The 11,639-nt window shown below is 37.7% G+C and overlaps 1 long non-coding RNA gene and 1 pseudogene across 1 annotated transcript; both read left to right on the forward strand.

The window, feature by feature from the left end:
- The first annotated feature begins 4,903 nt into the window (after positions 1-4,903).
- Positions 4,904-7,725, forward strand: LOC122306514 (annotated as a pseudogene).
- Positions 7,726-9,485: 1,760 nt separating this feature from the next.
- Positions 9,486-11,028, forward strand: LOC122308284. Its single transcript, XR_006241970.1, has 2 exons — positions 9,486-9,676; positions 10,480-11,028. It is a non-coding gene; the product is annotated as an uncharacterized LOC122308284 (long non-coding RNA).
- Positions 11,029-11,639: the final 611 nt, after the last annotated feature.

Below are 11,639 nucleotides of genomic sequence, written 5' to 3' on the forward strand. Positions count from 1 at the left end.
ACAGCCTGATTCTGAGAAAAACTAGGAATGTACTGCTGTAATTTCAGAGGAGGGACACCATACATTGCTTCATATGGTGTCATTTTGGTGGATGCATGACAGGAAGTATTGTACCACCATTCAGCAAGTGGTAACCAATCAAACCAACCCCTTGGTTTGTCACCTGAAAATGACCTTAAAAAGTGTTCCAAACACTTATTTACTGCCTCAGTCTGACCATCAGTTTGAGGATGGTAAGCTGAGGAGTAAGACAAATTTACTCCTTGTAACTTGAATAATTCCTTCAAAAAAGAACTTGTAAAAGTGGCCCCTCGATCAGAGACAATACTGCTGGGCATCCCATGCAGTTTGAAGATATTGTTTAAAAACAATGCAGCAATTGTGGCTGCTGTAAAGGGATGCTTCAAGGCTAAGAAGTGTGCATACTTCGATAGCCTATCAACTACTACCATCACTACAGAAAATCCCTTTGACATAGGCAATCCTTCAACAAAATCCATAGACACATCAGTCCATATTCGTTGAGGAATAGGTAAAGGTTGTAATAAACCTACTGGCAGCACATTTTCCCCCTTGTTTCTTTGACATACTTCACATTCCTTAACAAACCTCTTCACCTCAAGTTTATGACCAGGCCAATAAAAATCAGCTCTGGCCCTATGTAAAGATTTATGGAAACCTGAATGTCCAGCCAATGGACTAGCATGAACATAGTATAAGGTTCTTGACTTTAAGTCTGCACAATTAGGAATGTAAATCCTGCCCTTCTTGAAGAGAATGCCTTGCTTTAAAACTAAATTTGAGGAAGATTGACCCAACTGGACCTCTTCTATCTTCTGCTTCACAAGAGGATCTTTATCATAAGCTTTTCGAATATCCTCTACCCATGTAGGATTAGGAACTGTAATTGCATTCAATGACACAGTTTCATCACTTTCATCCCTTCTAGACAAAGCATCAGCTACTTTATTGTCCACTCCTTTTTTGTATTCAATTGTAAAGTCATAGCCCAAGAGCTTAGAGAGCCATCTCTGCTGTGCAACTGTACCAATCTTTTGCTCAAGCAAATATTTCAAACTGTGGTGATCTGTTCTCACTACAAAAGCACCACCAAGAATATAAGGCCTCCATTTTTTAACTGCCAATACTAAGGCCAAAAAGTCTTCTCATATGTGGACAACAACAGATTTTTCCCTTTCAATGCTTGGCTTAAGAAAGCCAAGGGTCTTTGGTCCTGCATCAGTACAGCCCCAACTCCATTTGCACACGCATCACACTCAATGATGAAAGTTTTTGTAAAGTCTGGTAGTGCCAAAACAGGTGGATTTGTGACAGCTACTTTCAATTCCTCAAAGGCTCGTGGCTTCTGAATTCCATAGAAAGGAATCTTTCTTCAATAGTGCTGTCAAAGGTGCTGCAATAATACCATAGGCTTTAATGAACTTTCTGTAGTAGCCAATCAGTCCAAGAAAGCCCCTCAAACCCTTCACATTCTTTGGTATAGGCCAACTAATCATTGCTTCAAGTTCCTTTGGATCTGCTTTCACTCCATTTCTTGAAATGAGATGACCGAGGTATTCTATCTCTTCACAAGCAAAGTGAAATTTTGATCTCTTTGCATAAAGTCTTTTCTCTTTCAGTGTTGCTAAAACAGCATCTAAGTGTATACAATGAGATTCTATATCTTTGCTATACACCAGGATATTATAAAAAAAAAAACAATTGCAAATTTCCTCAAAAAAGGTCTAAATACATCATTCATGAGACCTTGGAATGTTGAAGGTGCATTTGTAAGACCAAAGGGCATTACAAGGAATTCATAATACCCTTCATGTGTTCTAAATGCAGTTTTAGGAATATCATCCTCTCTCATTCTAATTTGATGATAGCCCAATCGAAGATCAAGCTTAGAAAAAATTGTAGCACCAAACAACTCATCAATTAATTCATCTACAACAGGGATAGGGTACTTATCTTTGATTGTAGCTTCATTTAAAACTCTGTAGTCGATGCACACCCTCCAAGATCCATCAGCTTTCTTCACCAGCAGCACTGGAGATGAAAAAGGGGACTGACTTGGCCTTATTACTCCAGAATGCAGTAATTCTTTAACAATTTTTTCAATCTCAGTCTTTTGATAATAAGGGTATCTGTAAGGCCTAACACTCACAGGTACAACCCCTTGCTTCAAGTTGATTTGATGATCATGGGATCTTTGAGGAGGTAAGCCAGTTGGTTCCTCAAAAACACTGCTGAACCTACTCAACAGCTTTGTTATCCTCTCAGGTTCTTTAATAATACCTTCTTGAGGTTGCACAGAAATCATATGAAAGAACATACTTCGATGTTCCAATCCAGCTATACTGGAAATTTCCCCATCTTTAATCAAGGGACTACAAGGGGAAGATAACCCTTGTAAAGAAATACCTCTTCCTTCAATGTTAAACTGCATTTGCAGCTTTTTAAAGTCCCAAAGAATGGGCCCTAGAGACAATAACCATTGCACCTGTAGGACAACATCACATCCACCTAACTCCAAGGTACAAAAATCTATTACAAATGTAGTTCCTTGAATCTGAATTCCTACTTTAGTACACACTCCTTCACTACTAACCATATCACCATTAGCAATTTTAACTTGCATAGGATTGGATCTCTGTAAACACAACCCAGAATTAATGGCTACCATGGTATCTACAAAATTATGAGTACTGCCATTATCAATCAATATCACCACTCTCTTCTTCCTTAGCTGTCCAAGAACCCTCATGGTTTGAGGGCTTGATGTACCCATCATTGCCTGAAACGAAATTGAGGCCACTTGAACAGCATGTTGTTCATCTTGATGTTGTGCCCCCTCTTGTAACGGCTGAGTTTCCTCTACTAACTCCCATGAATCCATTTGAGACAAATCCATTCCCTCTAAAACATACAATCTTGGTTTGACACATTTATGCCCTTGATGATATTTTTCCTCACAAAAATAGCAAAGGGCCCTCTTCCTTCTTTCCTGCATTTGAGTTTCTGAAATCCTTTGGTAAGGTGTTTTAGAGACAACTTGCCCTTTAGGAGGAGCCCCCAAAATAGAAGGAACTTGTATTGATCTTTGTACACTAGTTCCAGAATCATAAGAACTCGACTTCCAAGCTTTTCTTGTACTCCAAACATTCTGTTCTTGAATCTTGGCCAAGCCAAATGCATCATTCAAGTTCTTGGGGCTTAACATCTTGACAGTAAACCTCACCTCATCCTTCAAGCCACTTATAAAGCAACTCAACTTATTTCTTTCAGAAATCCCCTTGAGTCTATTAGAGACCAAATCAAATTCTGCCTTGTAAGCCACAACAGAACCCCATTGTTTCAGCCTTGTTAACTCCTCCATTGGATCATCATAAACAGACAATCCAAACCTCACTTGTAGTGCTTGGATAAATTCATCACACGAGTGAAAAAGGCCTGCTTCTGTAGAATTCCGAAACAAAACCAAGGCGTCTTCCTCCATGTAAAAAGAAACAAAGAAAATCCTTTGTGCTGGTAGAACTTGATGATACAAGAAATACTGGTTTGCCTTATATACCTAAGAAACAGGATTTCCCCCAGAATACTTTGGTAGTTCTATCTTAATGCTCTTAAAGATTCCTCTATCAATTGAGTCACGAAACTGCCCTCCATGACTGCCTTCATTTTCTTCAAGATTCACATTTTCTTGATGCTGTCTTGTTCCATGATCTTTCCCAAGAGAATTATTCAAAGAAATTCTCGAGATTTGCTGCACCATCTCAGCAAACTTTCTTTCTTGATTTTCCCTATCCACACAAACAGTTTCTTGCTGCTGAATCAAAATGGATATCGCATCTTCCAACTGCTTTTGCTGCACTTCTTGCTGTTGCCTTAACTGGTTTACTGAATCAAGTACCTGTGCATATGACCTCATACCTTCTGCCATAGTACTGACTCTTGATACCAAATGCAATGGGCTCTTTTACCTTGACTGATTCGAGAGAGTCACTCTCCAAGAAGTAGATGAATGAGAGAAATAGAGATGGAAATAGAGAGACGAGAGAATGATTGATAAACTTTCTGATGCCTTTTCCCTTCCTTTCAGTTCGTTGTTATAGTTGAAAACAATTACAAACGTCATCGTTTTTACTTTCTTCCTTCCTTTCAAATTCATATGACATCTGCCTTTTAATTCTTTTACTCACAACATAAAACGACACCGTACTAATAACCTCTCTAAAATGCAACTCATATTACATGTTTGTTAAGAAGCATCTATCGTTTAGCCTTACACACACACACGTAATGCAGCACCTGCATCACTACTTCTCAACACCTCCACAACAGCATCTTACAGATTTTGCTTACCGATGGCTGCGGCAGGCCATGAGGAGGGTTTACAATACTTTTTCCATGAGTTTCTTGATGAACTTAGCGAAAAGCAAGCTGAGAAAGGGTGCAGACTTGGGAGAAAACAGAGTGCGCACTCCCTCTGTTTTCTCCCGGCAGCAATGCTAGGTTTTTATAAGGGTTAAACTGGCGTGACGCCGGTTCTGGAACTCCTGTAATTGGTAGTTTTTTATTTCTGGGTTCAAATAAGTTTATTTCCTAAGCTTTTTGAGAGATGGTAGTTGGATCAATTTGATAGGTGGTCGGTTCACATGGTCAATGCTTTGGAGCCAAGCTCCTATATGATCCAACCAATTTGCATGACGCTTTACAATTCATTCTTGTTAGATTTAGGTTCATAATCACCATTCTTTGCAATTTCAGGTAAAACGATAGGGTCCTTCTGGGCAATCCATGCTGGGTAAATTCATTCATTGCACGCTTTCCTGTTATCTTGGTAACTATCTTTTGTATAAGGTGTGTGAGTGAAACCGTGTAGTAGCAATCAGGGCACATGAAAGGAGGAAGGAAGAATCTGAAGAGGGCAGCTAAGGAAGAGAAGTTCAATCTCCAGGATGGTCAAGCTATCATGCAAGTGCTGTCTCTTCGAGGTTCTAATCTCATTGAGGTACTTTTTTTTCCTTAAATTTTTTTCCTCAACTGTTACTTTTACAGTTGCCTCTCTCTTTGTGCGTGTATGTGAGAAATTCGTGCTAGCCCGACAAAATTTTTGTGTATGATGTTAGTTAGATATTTGATCTTTTTATCTGCATTGCAAACACATTTATGGGAATTTGGGAGTCACTGGGCTTTCAGGTTACAAGTTCGAAATGGGTTAGCAAGGTCCTTGAATCTTTCTAGGAAAGCTGTTACAAAATAAAATGCCTTGGTGCAAAGATCCTATTGGTTTGAAGATCCCAAGCCTCCTGAATTCACTATTTCTATTTTATTTTACCATGCTTCTGCCCACACACACCCCTATCTATCTATACCTAGCATTGATTAACTGGCACCAAGAAAAAGAAGGAAAAAATAAATATATATTTTTGTTTGATAATTTCCTTCTAGATTTTGACGACTTTCTATCTTAGACTTATAAATAATTAGAAGTTAAGTGGATTCAAGCAAAATCTATATACCACATTAAAGTGATCAGCTTGGGTGAATATTGAGCTAGGTAGTTTACCAAAAAGTTGTAATGCTGTTTATCAATTTGTAATTCTTCTTCCTTGCCCACTTTTTGAAATAGTTTTGTTTCTCTCTGTACACAATATGTCTCCACCTCCAAGTTTTAATCCTAATACCTTTTATATCTATCTCTCTCAAGGTAATGGATGGGCAAGGCGAGAAATCACTGGCATTGTTTCCGGCTAAGTTTCAAAAGAGCATGTGGATAAGACGGGGTTTGCTTCACATTAAAACTTCAAAATCAGAAAATTCTTGAATCCCAACTTGTTAAGCTTTATTCCAAGTACATTTACTAAAGGAAAATGCTACTAGGCCCCCCCAAAATTACCGCCCAAATATTTTTTTTTATTATTTATTTATTTTTAATGGTTAAGGAATTGACTATTAGTGAAGTTGTATATATATATATTTTTTATTTTTTTCTAATGATTAAGGATGTTAAAAAATGTTTAAAATAAAATGAGAAAAATTTGCACTAATGGTGTGCCCGGCGGTAAACGCTGGGCAGCTGACTAGCACTACCCTTTACTAAAAGTATTTTGATGACATGGAATTTCACCAAGACAGGGCACGTCGAACCCATCCCTAGAATGTAAACCTCTAGATTACATTTACCAAGAAAATTACCTGTCATAACCCCAAGGGGTTGACCTAAGTGGTGAAGGCTTTGGTCTTGGATTATTACTGCCCTCAAGGTTTAAGATTCAACACCTCATGGGTGCAAATAATTATTTGAGGTCACACTCCCTAGTGAAAAGTCAGCAATTTAATCAGTTTCGTGTAGAGAAACTTCTGAGGGTGCGGTGCGCGGGACTGAGGTTTACTTTGTAGGAGTGGATCCACAGGGTCCTGATTTAGAGAGGTTCCCTGACATAAAAAAAAAAAAAAAGGAAGAGAAACAAAAATTACCATTACCTGCCATTATATGGAATCTGAGGGTTAAGTCATTCCCTCCAAGAAATCTGTCGAACTTCTACATTTTCTTTAATTCTTGTAGTTATTATTACGTACCTCCACACTTCATTTTTTTAACTTCCATAACCTTACTTGTTAAAAAAAAAAAAAAAGCATTTCTATCATTTCATTAGCTATTCGTTGGACCTTAAACTCATGGTATTGGTAACTACCAGTTTTTTCTTGAGGGGGGAACTGGGCAAACAAGAGTAGGGTCAAAATCGAATGGCGGTTCACTGGGTCTGTACTTTCTCTAGAGGTGCTGGACTCGAGCCTGCATGAATTCCTTGAGTGTTTTTTTTTTTTTTTTTTGTCTACTTAAAAGTATATTCGGGCCTTTTGACCATTCATTATTGATGGCAAGGAGCTCTCAAAAATGAATCAGGACTTTATTTCTATTATTTAGATATCACATATCCATACTTGAATAGAAAAGAAAAGATACAGCAAATTCCCATTTGTTTTTGTTACTAAAGATGGTCCAAAGTGATTGAATGTATGGAAGATGGTGGAGGAGTGGGAGAGCATTCAGATGATTTATTATTTTTTGTTGTGATATTCTTGTAGCATCTTATCAGGACTAAATAATGAAATACAGTAGCTCTTTCAATGTACAGGCAGTTTTGTTGTGGTTGACATAAGTGGAAAGGAAAAGGCTCTGGAATCAGGTAGCAAGGTGGCATGTCTTGTGTCCCAAGTTCTCTTTTATGAACAAGTTCGCCCTCTTCAAAAATCTCCATAATGGTGAGTTTTGATCTTCAAATGTTAGCAACTGCAACTGATAAAATTATATTTGTTTAACCAATTATGCAAACCTCATGAGGATGATGTGATTGGATTGTGAAAGCTTGATGTAATTGAATCAGTTAAATAATAGAAGCAGTAGCAGTTCCTTTTTTCAATGTTCTCACTGGGAAACAGAAGCAATCAAGCTTCTCTGAATCATTTCATGTTTGCTATTTTTACGTTGCTTGTATTTTTCTTCCCTCAACACAAGCCCAAAATCTTAAAATCTACACATTCGGAGGATTTTATGGAAGTTTGCGTGGGAAGACCTCCCAGCAAGAAGAGGATGAGCTTGAATCTGGTGATGAGGAGGGACTTCCCCCAATAGAGGTTAATACTAACTGAATCAAACCCTTTGAACTTCTATCAGATGCAGAATCAGATTCAAGCTCAGATAGAGATTTTTAGGTGTTTTTAAATGTGAGACAAAAGGCATCATTGTAAGAGTTGCACATGATCACGAAATATGAGGATGGGAAAGACTTTTGCATTAGCATCCCAAATTTTTGTCGAATTTGCACGATGGCATTTTTGTAGAATTGAATATGTAGTCAAGTGTTTTGTTGAGACCTAAAACACACCTGCAATATGGCTCTCAATAAGTTGGTTTGATGCGAGAATGGCTGATAATTTTGAAATATTTTTTTAAGTGCAATTTGCATTGATCCTTTCAAGCAATTAGCCTCTCTTATTATAATATGCAGAGAGCATCATTGACAAAAACGCCGGAATCGGGAAGAATGTTATTGCAAACTCAGAGGTAGGGTTTACACCACTTTAGAGTAGGTGATCAGGAGGACTCCAGGGATAATACTCCAGTTGTAACTCTCCGGCCTAAATCAATGATCTCACGATATTGTAGCTTTTTCCAGCCTACACTTAGTTTCTGTTTTTATGATAATGTAGTTTAACAAACCATATCAATTTATGAATTTGGTTTTGTCAGACTTCTTTGCAGCTAAAATATTTATCAATTGATATCGGTTTTGTTTTTATACTAGGTTCTTTTTGTGGGGTGGAGCTTTAATGTGGTAGTGTGGATACGTACAGTCTAAGAAGGTTCTGTCTAGGAGATTGAAAATTTTAAGCGTGTCCATTGTGACCCTCCAATCTTTCCTGGGAACTGACTTAGTGAGGTACTATTTATTTCTACGGTAAATTCATCAAAGCAATATCAGGAAGTAGGGTTTCAAATCTTGTCATGAGGTGGAGAAATTGGTTTACACAAGGTGTGGAAGGGCAGATCAACCCCTGAAGTCAGCAGTGATTCTAGCGACTGTTGAAACGGCTAGTACAAGGAGTGGATTCGGCAAGTGGCTCCAAGTCAGTAAATGGAGATACTGGTATTGATGCTAATGTTGTGTCTCTCTCCATGGAAAAGGAGACATGTACATCCTTATGGCATGCTGCTAATTCCCAAAGTTGCCATGATAGAGGATGTGTTAATATTAGCAGGTCCACAAGTTTGCACACGGGCATTGGTTTGGCATTAATGCAGGGTGTGTGGTAGAAATTCATGTTGATGGCTGATGAACTTCCAGGAGAGCCAAACGTGGAAGTTACACCATAATTTTCAGCAAGATTGTTTTTCGACATGGGCCGAAGTGAAATGCTTGGAATTGGTTTATTCTAAGTGGGTATGCTTTTATGGTGAAGCATGATAGCGGAAGCTATGAAGATCTTCATTGAGGTGGAGCTTGGCTGTGGGACCAGTCAAAGTCGCAAGGTGGAGATTGTTAGACTTTTTGCTCCTTTGGTTAGTCCCACATGGGTGGGAAATGGTAAGGAGCAAACTCTCAAGGCTTATAAATAAGAGGCTTAGCCTCTTAGTTTAAGTGCACCAGTTGAAAGCTTATCTAGTAACTTTTGACTTTAGTTAAATTCATCTATTAACCTTTTGTAAAAGGGGAAGAGGTGTAGAGTTAAAGATTTACTAGTGGGGTAGCTTTGTGGGTGTGGTGAGGAGAAAAATTGTGTGATTGTAACAATTTTTCACATAGTGAATTTTCTTCTCTGGGTCTAGTGGTTTTTCTCCTGTTTTGGAGTTTCCACGTAAATTTCTTATATTGTTATTATTTCTCTATTTTTCTTGTTATTCCTGCAAAGGGTAGATCCTAGGGGGGTGAATTTGGAGATCCAAATTCCCAACAATTTCTAGTTGTATTTTTTCATGTACCTTTGTGGGCCAACGCTGGGACTGGTGTTTTTTAACAACTTGGCTCAAATAGCTGAATCCCGTGGCCACTCTGCAAGCTCTTTAGTCTCTTTGTCTTCTTCGTTCGGGTTCTTCGGCCGTCTCATCCCATCCTTTACGGACTACTGCTTCTTTCGGTCTCCATTATCATTTCTTTTAGAAAAGGTACGTAAGTCGCCTGCCCGTTATATGGATCTGATCAAAATTGTTAAATGATCAGTTAAAACTTTGCATCTATAGTCTTCTGTATGCTGTTGACCATTAGTACAAAATATTTAAGAACTTGATGAAAAATTCCATGCATTTTGGGATTAAACGTCGCGATTCAAAACAAATTAAATTCTATTATTCAATGACTTGCATGACTAAGTGTCAGGTAATTATCATATATATAATTTTTAGAATTCTTGTTCTTTTAAGATCTTCTCCCATATCTCCCGGCCCACACAAACCGGGACACATCTTCATTCCACCACTTCATGATAACTGGTGAATCAGATCCAATTTCCACCTCCCACAGGCAAATATTTTCACGAAATTACAGATCCAAGTCAACAATGATCTTACCATGGAGCTCAGTCATGGTGTTAGACGTACGTACTCTCTCCATTGCGATTTGTGAGCAGAAACAGTCTCCATAAACTTCCCTTTCTCATCTGATCTAAATGCCCACCAATCCACAAAGTCCAGTTGCCATCTATATTTAATATAACTCCCCCCAAAAGCTGGTGATCTGCTCTGCTTCAGAATTTCCAACTTTGGAGCCTTCATATATTGCAACACAAAAGAGACCCAATAGCTGCAAAAATATATATATAGACCCATTCCTCAAAACCTTCACCTTAGAAAAAAACTCTTAGCATAGTGGTAGCCCAAAAAATTACACCGAGTAATTCCACAAAAACTTAACTGAAGTCTATCTTTCGACTGTTTTTTTTTTTTTTTAAACTTTCTTTTGAATCTTTCAGGACTAAGTATGAGGTGATTTCAAGACCAACATCTTTGGCAGCAGTATCAATGGCTCTGATGGCATTAGCTTTCTTCTTACTAATTGTTCCCTCCAGTACCACCATCCTCTTATACATCAGCACTGCCATTATAGGATTATGTGCCGGAGCAATTTCATCTGTCGGTGTATGCATCACCGCAGACTTGTTCGGGAGGAAGAAATTTTCTCAGAATCATAATGTGGTGATTGCCAATATTCCAGTGGGATCCTTAACTTTTGGTTGCCTGGCAGCTTTCCTTTACCGCAGGGAAGGAAACGGAGATGTTATATGCATGGGAATGAAATGCTACGGAACGACATTTGTAATCTGGGGTTCATTATGTGCTTTTGGGACATTCCTATCTTGTGGTCTCTATGCTCGAACACGAAAGCTTTATACGCAAAAGTTGCAGAATATGACTTTATAGCAGCTAGCCCTAGTCGCCTGCACGCAATATATGTTTAACTTATTGCGCCTTCTTAGTCCCACAGCGGTGGGATATAAATAAAGAAATATTAGTTCAAGTTATTAATAAGAGGTTAAGTATTTTAGTTTAAAAGTACTCGTTGAAAGTTTATTTAATAATTTTTTATTTTAGTTAAAATTTTGCTAGTGGAGTAACTTTGTGGGCGGGTGAGGAGAAAAATTGTGTGATTGTAACAATTTTTTACATAGTGAATTTTCTTTTCTGAATCTGATGATTTTTTTCCTGTTTTGGAGTTTCCACGTAAATTTTTTGTATTGTTATTATTTTTTTATTTTTTTTATTATTCTTATAAATAGTAAATCCTAAGGAGACTGAATTTGAGAGGTCTAAATTATCAACAATATATAGCTGCAATACCGATCCTCATGTTTTCATGTATTAGTATGAGCATTTATACTTGTCTGTTTTATTGAATTTATACTCGTTTAGTTTTTAAGAAACGTTTGGATATCTAGTTTATAAGGAATTAAGTGTATTTTAATTGGTTAATTTTATGCATCAGTCCAATTTTTGTAAAATTATATAAATTGGAATGCAAATTAGCATATATAACTAATATTTGTTCTATTAATGTGTGCAAATGCCTTGTAGTAATCAGATTCATTGACCTTGCGTTTGGATTTAGTCAACAAATTTGGAGGTTTTGTAAGAA

The sequence above is a fragment of the Carya illinoinensis genome, chromosome 4, assembly GCF_018687715.1.
Source record: "Carya illinoinensis cultivar Pawnee chromosome 4, C.illinoinensisPawnee_v1, whole genome shotgun sequence".
NCBI classification, from domain to species: Eukaryota; Viridiplantae; Streptophyta; class Magnoliopsida; order Fagales; family Juglandaceae; genus Carya; species Carya illinoinensis.